General features: G+C 44.4%; 1 pseudogene; it reads left to right on the top strand.

Annotated features, from left to right (window-relative positions):
• Positions 1 to 496: 496 nt before the first annotated feature.
• On the top strand, positions 497 to 5,376 carry LOC147737219 (uncharacterized; annotated as a pseudogene).
• The last annotated feature ends 6,516 nt before the right edge of the window (positions 5,377 to 11,892 follow it).

An 11,892-nucleotide genomic window follows, 5' to 3' on the forward strand; every position in this document is an offset into this window, starting at 1 on the left:
TTGCCTAGGATGCGCTTGGAAATTCGATAGACCGAGCCAGTCTGGAAATCTAAGCAGAATTAGGAAACAACATTATTCTAAGATGGCCTCCAACGTGGAAAACCTTTGAAGCTATAGAACATGATAGTCCTTCCTCATTACCCTACCCCCGCTCCCCCAAATCTGGACTGACCACAGCTTGATTTTGTTCCACATCCATAGCGTACGTTCCCCCTCTCGCAATAACACTAACTCTCGCCCCCCCCAACCCCATCAATTGGAAAAAAGTCCAAGAAAGCCTGACTCTTAAACCTATGGATCAATCCCACACCCCGACTCTGTCCGGAAATATAGAAATCGACGCCGACCTCTTTTACAATTGGCTCTCACATGAAATGATAACCAGAAACCCCCCCAAACGACAAGGCAACTCTCATAAAACATCCAAAATCAATGCCCCCTGGTTTACCCCCGACCTGGCCACCTCTCACCTACTTTGTAGGAAAGCAGAGCGAAAATGGCGTAAGTCCTATGACATTGACGATCGTCTCCTATATACTCAAACAAGAAAAGCCTATCTTTCGAGTATCAAATCAGCCAAGAAGTCCTATTATGTGAACGCCATTAATGAATCCCATCAAAAACAAAAGACCTTGTTTTCTATTGTAAAGTCATTCACCCAGCCCAAAGCACTGCAACCTGAAATACCCCCATCACAGGATCTCTGCGATAAAATCTCCGACTATTTTGAAGAGAAAATAGTTTCCATCCAAAGCAATTTCCCCCCTTTTTGTACCTCCTCACTCCCCCCTCCCTCGGACTCCTCACCCGGAAGCTTGAGCAGTTTCTCCCCTGTAACTCTGGCACAAACTAGAGAAGTCATCCTAGCCTGCAAATCAGGCTCCCCCTCCGACCCCTGTCCCCCCAAAATTCTACACCAAACCATCGACGTGATCAACCCAATAATTAACAACATAGTTAATTCGTCGCTTAATACAGGAATTGTCCCCCCCCGGTGGAAGAAAGGAATTGTCAAGCCTCTCATGAAAAAGGCCAATAAATCACCATCTGACTTGACCAACCTGCGCCCGATCTCACTACTCCCCGCCCTAGGAAAAATAACCGAACAACTGGTCTATAGAGAACTCAGACAATACCTGGAAGCAAATAACACACTTCACCCGCAGCAGTCGGGTTTCCGTCCCAAACACTCGACGGAAACAGCGCTGATAGAACTATCAGACACAATCAAACTGCTTCAAGATCAGCGAAAAAATTCAATTCTCATCCTTCTTGACCTGACCGCGGCGTTTGACACCATTTCCCATTCCATCCTCATCAGCAGACTGATGAACATAGGGATCTCAGACAACGCTCTATCCTGGTTAAAATCATTCCTTACAGACCGATCACAGACTGTCGCTCTGGGCCCTTTCCATTCAAAAGAAAAAACGATTTCCTCAGGCGTCCCACAGGGTTCTATCCTTAGTCCCCTCCTTTTCAACATCTATCTCATTCCTCTCCTATCTTTGATTGAATCCTTTGGAATACCTGTAACCTCCTACGCCGATGACACCCAGCTCATCGTGCCCTTGGATGGTAGCTCCACCAGCTCCGAACTCAACCTCAAGAACTGCCTAACGGAGGTCTTCCATTGGATGAACGTAAATCATTTGAAATGTAATTCAAATAAAACGGAGATTCTCCCAATTGGAAAGAACACCTCTTTCAGCCCAGCCCTCTGGTGGCCAGACGACTCAATCGCCCCCCCCAAACTGTAACTACGGCCAGGAATCTAGGCGTCATTTTCGACTCAGATCTCTCCTTTGACCAACATGCTAAGACTGTAGCCGGCAAATGTTTCGGGACAATAAGATCCTTAAGAAAGTTCTTCAACTTCCTCCCTCTCGACGCCAGAAAGAGTGTAGCAGTAGCCCTCATAATTTCACGACTAGACTACTGCAACGGCTTACTGGCAGGGGCGAAAAAGAGCACTCTCGCGAAACTCCAGAGCGTGCTCAATACAGCTGCTCGACTCGTACTCAAACTGCCACGTAGAGCCTCCATCTCCGCAGCCCTTCGATCCCTACACTGGCTACCTCTCCACAAGAGAGTTTTATTCAAAATTCTAATCATCGCCTTCAGAGCTTTTAATAAATCCGGTCCAAAATACCTCCACAAACGTTTTCCCCACTACACCCCCAGGCGATCTCTCCGTTCGTCCCAGGACAACTTCATCCTGCCGGCAAAGTATAATCTGAAGACAAAGGGAGCCAAAACCCTAAGCTACTTGGCCACCAAGGCATGGAACAATCTGCCCAAACACCTCAGGCAACTATCGCACGAAAAACCATTCAGAAAGGTCCTTAAGACTTGGATCTTCAGCCTTCCCGATGATCTCGCTAAAGCAGCCATCTAACTCCCTCTCTGCTCCCAGACCAGTTATCAAGAACTCTTAGCGCCATGATGCTCCTTCCGGAGCGAACGCCGCGCTTTACAAATACCCCTACAAATACAAATACAAATGTCCATAAGAAGGACATGCTAAGTCCTATGTCGATATCTAGATTACTAGAGTCTTAGAGGAGCTGTCATTTTAGATTGGGCAGGGACTTTATATGGGGAGAGGGTCGATACATGATGCAGGGTCTACAAGGCCCAGATAGAGCCTCTTAATGCCACAAGGGTCCCAAACATAATAAGTGCACAAAAGGCCCCCATAATCAAGCCTTGAGACAACATCGAGGGGAACCCTCCTGAAAAAAGAGTTAGTAGTGAATGAAACTAGGCACCTCCGTGAAAAATAAGATTTGATTTATGGCACAACATCCTGATGTCCACCCTTCTGTCTCAAGTCTTCCTGATCCATCTCCCATCTCTTACTCTAAGAGCTGTTCTTGTTTTAACAAAACCTTGACCATATGCATCTACCTCAAGCTGTAAATAGTATATGTGTGCTGTGCGAGCGCCCTTTTTTTGCTAAGTTACTCTATGAACACCTTTGCTGAAATAAATAAGATGTGGCATGTTCGAAGGAAGTTTTATGCAAATATCTCTGTATGGTTAAATGTGTCTTACATATGTCTTCATAAGTTTCAACAATAGTAATAAATGAGATGCTTTTACAATCAATTAAAAATTAGATATGCACATTCTGGTATTTTCCATTTAAGTAATTTAAATCTCTTTACATCCGACAGAAAACAATCGTTGATTGCACAAAATGTTTAAGAATAATGAAGATAATACTGTAAATCTGCAAAAGCAAAGTCCGAAACATTGAGTTCCAGTATTCAGGAAAACATAAGTGCTGACAGAGGCAGCCGAACCTGAACATAAACTGACAGATCTTGGAAGTACCGTCAAGGGCAATTCGGTGATTGTACGAGTCTCAGCTGTGCACCTCCGTGCCTCAAGATGAAGAGATGACCTCTAGAAAATTAAGGCCACACTGATCAACCAATTTTTGGGTAAACATGTCCAATACCAGCTCTGATCATGAGGTAGTTACACCAGTACTTTGCTTCCTAAAGTGATATCAGACCACCATTCAGTGCTAGAGGTGTATTGTAAACTCTTGCAGGCCATTCCACAGCAACCAGCGAAAAGCACAGTTAACTGAAAGTTAAATGAAATGGAGGTTCTGCTATATAAAACACAGAGTATATTTACCAAGACTAAAACTGCATCAGAGAACACACACAGGGGAAAAGCCATACAAATGCAATGAATGTCTGAAGAGCTTTAGTCAATTATCGGGCCTAAACAAGCATCAGTGAACACACACAGGGGAAAAACACATATCATTGCAGCGAATGTGGAAGTAGCTTTATGGAATCATCAAAACTCATGAGTCATCAGCGAAACAACACTGGGGAAAAACCATTCAAGTGCAATGAATGTGGGAAGAGCTTTATATATTTATCACGCCTAAAACAGCATCAACGAACACACACTGGTGAAAAACCATTCACGTGCAGTGAATGTGGGAAGAGCTTTATATATTTATCACTCCTAAAACGGCATCAGAGAACACACACAGGCGAAAAACCATATCCTTGCAGTGAATGTCTGAAGAGCTTTAGTCAATTATCACTCCTAAAACGGCATCAGAGAACACACACAGGAGAAAAACCATATCCTTGCAGTGAATGTCTGAAGAGCTTTAGTCTATTATCAGGCATAAAAAAGCATCAACGAACACACACTGTGGAAAAACCATTCAAGTGTAATGAATGTGGGAAGAGCTTTATATATTTATCATACCTAGAATTGTATCAGAGAACACACACAGGAGAAAAACCATATCATTGCAGTGAATGTCTGAAGAGCTTTAGTCAATTAGCACACCTAACACAGCATCAGAGAACACACACTGGAGAAAAACCATATCCTTGCAGTGAATGTCTGAAGAGCTTTAGTCAATTAGCACACCTAACACAGCATCAGAGAACACACACTGGAGAAAAACCATATCCTTGCAGTGAATGTCTGAAGAGCTTTAGTCTATTATTAGACCTGAAACGGCATCAGAGAACTCACACTGGAGAAAAACCATATCCTTGCAGTGAATGTCTGAAGAGCTTTAGTCGATTATCACACCTAAAACAGCATCAGAGAACACACACTGGGGAAAAACCATATCATTGCAGTGAATGTGGAAGTAGTTTTAGTTCCTCTTCAGGACTCAAGTATCATCAACAAACACACACAGGGGAAAAAACATATCATTGCAGTGAATGTGGAAGTAGTTTTAGTTCCTCTTCAGGATTCAAGTATCATCAACAAACACACACAGGGGAAAAATCATATAATTGCAGTGAATGTCTGAAGAGTTTTTTTAAATTATCGCACCTAAAGCACCATCAGAAAACACACACAGGGGAAAAACCATTCAAGTGCAATGAATGTGGGAAGAGATTTTGTCGCTTATCAGACTTACATAGACATCAGCGAACACACACAGGGGAAAAGCCATACCATTGCAGTGAATGTGTGAAGAGCTTCAGTCACCCTTCAAACCTACATAGACATCAGCGAACACACACTGGGGAAAAACCATACCATTGTAGTGAATGTGGAAGTAGTTTTAGTGATTCTTCAACATTAAGGATTCATCAGCGAACACACACTGGAGAAAAACCATAACATTGCAGTGAATGTGGGAAGAGATTTTGTCGCTTATCAAACCTAAAACTGCATCAGAAACACACACTGGGGAAAAACCATTCCAGTGCAATGAATGTGGGAAGAGATTTTGCTACGAATCAAGCCTAAAACAGCATCAGAAAACACACTGGGGAAAAACCATTAAAGTGCAATGAATGTGGAAATAGCTTTTTTCAATTATCAAACCTAAAACTGCATCAGCGAGCACACACTGGGGAAAAACTGTAGTATGGCCCCTAGGGACACACTATTCTTTGCTAAAGTTAGCCTGAGTTAGCAACCATTTTAGCTGCGTGTCTTTTTATTTTTGCGAACAAAACACTCCGTATCTTCTTGTGCAAGATGCCTTTCTGCCCACATGAGCTCATATTGTTCTAGTTTACTCACTGCGTACAAGGTCGAAAAACAAGCCACTGTGCTTTCTAGTTCTGGTCGGTCCGTACTATCTAAACATAACATTTGGCACTTCTTGGCACAATTGAGAAATGCTTGAATTATACTAACACACAGCATCTTTCTCAAGACAGATGGAAGACTAAAGCTTTGCTGAGCCTATGATGTACCCTTGCTCCTACGTTCTATGGTGAGGGGTTCATCAGAATTGGCCCAGGGATCTTCTTTAATATAATATACATTATCCTACCAGGGGAGGGTGGTCTAGGCGCTATAGCCGTAATATTCACTGGTCATTCAGAATGATCTCTCCCTTCTTATTTTATGGCATTGTAACTTTGATCATTGTTTTTATCTTATGTATTATTCTGCTGGTGCAAGCTCGTTTACTGCATTATAGAACTACGCACAGAGTTTGTTAGTTGAAAAATAAACACTTTAAACTTTACATAGACTCTGTATTATTTGGTGTGGACAAGCACGGGGTGAGTGTGCAAAAGGGTGTGCATTGCTACAGTGACTCTGAAAGGTCGGGAGTTCTGTGTTCTGGGTTTGTCTAAGCATTAGATATCTTCGGAAGGTCTGGGGAGGTAATGAGACACTATAGCTAGTCGGTCTAGGAATTGTGGGTTCTTAGGTGTAAGTGCAGTACAACCAATCTTGCACTAAAGCCTATTTTCTTGTGCATAGTTAGGTATGTGCAGAACCTCTACAACAAAAACCTTTCAAGTGAAGTGAATGTGGAAGTAGTTTAAGTTTCTCTTCAGGATAAATGTATCATTAACAAACACACACTGAAGAAAAACCATTCCAGTGCAATGAATGTGGAAAGAGATGTTGTCGCTCATCAGTCCTACATAGACATCAGCAAACACACACTGGAGAAAAACCATATCATTGCAGTGAATGTGGAAGCAGCTTTCGTGATTCTTCAACATTAAGGATTCATCAGCGAAGACATATAGGAGAAAATCCATATCATAACAGTGAACATACAGAAAGCTTTTGTCAATCTTCAAACCTAAAAAGAAATCAGCAAGAACTCCACATTCAATGAAAGTGTCTATTCTGTGCTATTGTTTATTTCCCTACAGCTAGGAAAAACATGAAATATCAGGAAACCCATTGGGAGACTAGCACAAAGTGGACTAAAAGTAAAGAAACATTGTTGGTTTTTATTCTGTGAGAGAGTTTTAACTAAACAAATCCAAGCACACAATTCAATTCAATTCAATTGTATTGATATATGATTTGGAACTCGATTGAGGTCCACATAAAAAACACAGAGCATAAGAAACAGCAATTACAAATACAAAAATCCATAAAATACACTCTGTTAACACTGAAACTAAGTAAAAGAGTCAAATCCATTAGTACAGTTCTAAAAAGCATTTAAAAAAGTAAAAAATTCTGTAACAAAACATTTCATTGGGGGGGTTATGAATAGCATCTACTGAAGAAGCACGTTATCCTCCTGAGGCGGAAGCCGGGAGTTCTTGTTGTGTATTTTAAAATTTATTGTCACCATAACTTCCCTGTTTTTAAAGGCACTCACTCGCTCCTTAGGACCCCTGGACCTGTCCTCTGAGCATAGCGCACAGCCGAGTGAAGGCTGATTGCAGACCCAAACTTCCAAATATTTGCCGCCGCCATCGCCGGCGAGCTGCGTGACCACGCCCACTCTGAGGCCACGCCCACCGCCACCCGCATAAAAGCGCTGAGCAAAAGCGCCGCAGGTCAGAAGCACGTTATCCTCCTGAGGCGGAAGCCGGGAGTTCTTGTTGTGTATTTTAAAATTTATTGACCAGTCCTCTGAGCATAGCGCACAGCCGAGTGAAGGCTGATTGCAGACCCAAACTTTCAAACATTTGCCGCCGCCATCGCCGGCGAGCCGCGTGACCACGCCCACTCTGAGGCCACGCCCACCGCCACCCGCATAAAAGCGCTGAGCAAAAGCGCCGCAGGTCAGAAGCACGTTATCCTCCTGAGGCGGAAGCGGGGAGTTCTTGTTGTGTATTTTAAAATTTATTGTCACCATAACTTCCCTGTTTTTAAAGGCACTCACTCGCTCCTTAGGACCCCTGGACCTGTCCTCTGAGCATAGTGCACAGCCGAGTGAAGGCTGATTGCAGACCCAAACTTCCAAACATTTGCCGCCGCCATCGCCGGCGAGCCACGTGACCACGCCCACTCTGAGGCCACGCCCAGCGCCACTCCAGGCTCTTGATAAACATGTGCTTTCACCGTACGCGCAGCGGACGGGCGCAGCAGGCGCGCCGTTTGCGCGCCGAAGGCGCGCCTAAGGCAAGCCCGTCTGCGCCCGTCATCGCCAAGACATAGCCTCTCGCCTGTCCCCCTGGTCAAATAACCCAGGAAGTCTACCGGTATGACAGAAACTGCCTCCTCGCTCTAAACCCGGGAAAAAACTGCGAGAAGATATTAGGAAATGTTGGACAGACATACCTACACTGTAAGTCGTGCCACTTCTCCACACCCAACCCCCGCTCCTCAAAGCATCTCTCAGATGCATCCAATCTCACCCCTCTCACCATTCTACAACTCAATGTGAGATCACTACGCAAGCACCATCAAGAGATCAACACCCTTCTACTTGATGAGAACCCCGATATCCTTTTTATCTGTGAAACCTGGCTACATGATGATATGACCAGTGTCATCAATCTTGCGCCGCCAGAGAGCTATCATATGAAGTCGATTAATAGAGACTCCAGAGGAGGTGGCATCGCTGTCATTTATAGAAATCAATTCCTATGCTCCTTCATTAAAGAATCTATTTCAAACTGTGAAAGCGCTCGATGTAAGATCACAGTGGGCCCTCATTTCTCGTTATCTGGCCTTTATATTTATCGGCCCCCCGGTCCCTCATCTAAATTCATAGAAGATCTCCTTGAAGCTGCAAGCTCCTTGGTGGTGAGCACGGCTAACTTTACGATACTGGGAGACATGAATCTCCATTTTGATAGGAATCAAGATGCCGCTATTAAAAACCTCCTAGCCGACCTATCAGCCTTACAACTCTGCCCCCTGATCCAGGACGCCACCCATTTGGCTGGTCACATTCTAGACCCGGTTTTCTCCAACCTCCCGGAAACTATATTAGAGACACCCAAACCTATGGATTGGACGGATCACTACTTAGTCAAATTCACGACACTGATTAAGGAAGTGTTCAACAAAGCCGAACCTACCCGCCAACTCAAAAGAGCTTGGCACAAACTCTCAGCTAACGACCTACACACCACTGTCGCAGGGTTTCCGTTCTCTCACAGAACTGTGCACAGAGATCTAGAACCTGGGTGAGTTAGGGTGACCCACAACTCACCTTTGTTTCAGAAATCCCCTTACCAAGCTAGCTACAGTGTCGCATCGGTAGTAAATACTTCCCAATGACTTAGACAATCCAGAACATGAACTTAGAGTACCTCAGGTATCGTGGAACACATGAACACTCTTTCGTTATATTATCATTCCAAACCGAAACTGGGAGGCAAAGAAAACACGTGCACGTTTGAAATGTTTATTTTTCAATGCAGCATTCTCAAACGCAGTATCTTGTATAATATCAACATACATATTATAAAAATCAGAGTCAGCAGCATAGTCACTAATCCATAGTAAGCAAAAGGTGATAACATGTTCTGATGCAAAATCTATAGAATTCTGTATCACCTATATTTCGCGCACCCTAATTAGCATATTATATTATATCTAAGAAGGTCTCATCTGGGTTCTTAGCAGGGCGGACCCATACCTCTAATTCTCAGTAGGAGGAGATCACATCAACAGCTACCAGCTCTCAGCATGCTCAGCATCAAGTGTGTTGATTCATTCCCTGTAACTGTATCTTAAACCCACGTAGAGCCAAATGTTGGCACAAACATTATTTGTGTTATGACTAACGTGGTGCGAGGATCAGGCCTGCAGCAACCTTGTGTTAGGTTATTCTGAGAGTGTGCAGTTCTCAGTGTGCAGACAGTTGTACCAAGTGTACCAAGCACGACTGATACCAGTGCAATACCATATTATTCTCAAATAAATCACATCTTTTGTCTAGGTTAAAAGCTACAATAACAATTAGGTGTTGTGTGCAAACCGAAGCAGAAAGAAAATATGGCGTTTAAACATTTAATAAGCACATGCTAACTTAACACAATATATAGAAACGTAGTAACCATATGACACCACCTTAGGAGAATTCCACCAAGAAGCACAAACTAATATAAACACTGCATATGCTGCTTTCTGTGACTGGATTAATCAGGGACTAGACACCATTATACCTCTTAAATGGGCTAAAGGACGCTGCTCTCCCTCTAACCCTTGGTATAATAACACCTTAAAAGACATGCACAAGGAATGTAAGGCAGCTGAAAGAGCATGGAGACGAGAATACAATGTCAAAGACAAATACGCCTACCGACTCAAACAAAAGCTTTATCACAAAGCTATCAGTTCCGCTAGAGCCACCTTCTATGCGGAAGAAATTAATTTCAATGTTAACCCCTCCAAAGTTGTTTTTAAACTTGTGGATGAGCTGCAGAAAAATAAATCCTCTTCCTCCAATGCTATGTCAGCACAGCAATGTGAGGATCTTGCTCTCTTCTTTGTGAACAAAGTACAAAACATCTACAAATCCTTTCCTAACCACTCTGTTATAGCTCCCAGCTCCTCTCCTCCCATTAATAAATTCACCAAGATGGAGCTTATACCTGAGATTTCTCATGAAGACTTAGCTGGACTATGCAGGAAGGTTAAATCTTGTTCCCCAGCAGACCCCATGAGACCGGTCCACTTTTTAGAATCCCTGGATTTCTTTTTACCTTCCTTAGCATCCATATTAAATCTGTCCTTTTCTTCGGCCAATGTCCCGACTGCTTGGAAGCAAGCGCGGGTCTCTCCCATCATCAAAAAAACGATCCTCGATCCCACCAAACCAGAAAATTATAGACCCATTTCGCTGCTTCCCAGGATTTCCAAACTTGCAGAGGCTCACGTCAACACCATCCTGTCCAAGCATATGGATCTAAACAACATCTTAGACCCATCCCAGAACGGGTTCAGACCAGGCCATAGCACCGAATCTGCTCTCCTAGCCACGTCAGAACATCTTCGGACGATACTTGATGCCGGTCAAAGTGCTGCGCTGATCCTATTAGATCTCAGCGCGGCCTTTGACACGGTATCACATAACATTCTACTTCACCGTCTGAACATGGCAGGTATTTCGGACCGTGCATTGGACTGGTTCCGATCCTTTTTGGAGGACAGGTCTTTTCAGGTGTCAGCCCCTCCTTTCCTCTCCCAGTCCCATTCCATCGGACAGGGAGTACCTCAGGGCTCCGCACTCAGCCCATCCCTTTTTAACCTATATGTTCAGCCGCTTGCAGCAGTAGCCAGAGAATGAAGCCTCTCGCTGGTGTCATACGCTGATGACACACAGCTAGCTATCACTCTTACCGAGGGCCCCTCTATCTCTGCAGCGAGGTTCAGGGATGGGCTGGCTGCCGTAGCCCAATGGATGACGGATAATTGCCTGCAGCTCAATGCAGGCAAGACGGAGGTACTGCTCCTTGGAAAGAACACCAGCTACTGGAATCCACACTGGTGGCCTCTGTCGTTAGGCACCATTCCTCCTCCCAAATCCCTGGTTAAAAACCTAGGCGTTTGGATGGACTCATCACTCAGTTTCCAAACCCACACAAAAAGAGTAGCGGCCACCTGTGTGGGCCTGATGAGGAGCCTTAATCCCATACTTGGCTTCTTTGATTCCAAGGTTCGTCAAACAATTATACAAGCCACAATTCTGTCCCGCCTAGACTACGCTAACGTGTTACTCCTGGGCGCCAACAAAGCTGAGATTGCGCGCCTGCAGCGCATACAGAATACCGCTGCCAGAACCTTGGTTGGACTTCCCCGTAGGTGTTCGGCTAGAGCCACAATACGAAAGCTGCATTGGCTGCCGATTGAGTCCCGCATCCAGTTTAAAGCTCTTGTCATGATCTTCAAAATTCTCAAAACTGGACGCCCAGAACTTCTCTGCCCTCTCCTTTCCCCTTATGTGCCACAGCGCAATCTGCGCTCTCTTGGCCAACATTTATTGACAGTTCCCCGCACAAAGTTAGCTCGCACAGGCGGACGCTCCTTTAGAGTTCTAGGAGCCAAACTCTGGAACAATCTGCCAGCAAACATTCGCTCTATGGAAAACCTGTTTGCCTTCCGGCGAGCTGTCAAAACCTTTCTTTTTCCCCCCCTTTAGGTCTCTGACTCCTGGTTCTCTCCCTCTTTGCGATGATTCTGTGGTTCTTTAGCGCCGGGACGCCCCTTTGCTGG

The sequence above is a fragment of the Lissotriton vulgaris genome, chromosome 1_1 (assembly GCF_964263255.1).
Source record: "Lissotriton vulgaris chromosome 1_1, aLisVul1.2, whole genome shotgun sequence".
Classification (NCBI taxonomy): domain Eukaryota; kingdom Metazoa; phylum Chordata; class Amphibia; order Caudata; family Salamandridae; genus Lissotriton; species Lissotriton vulgaris.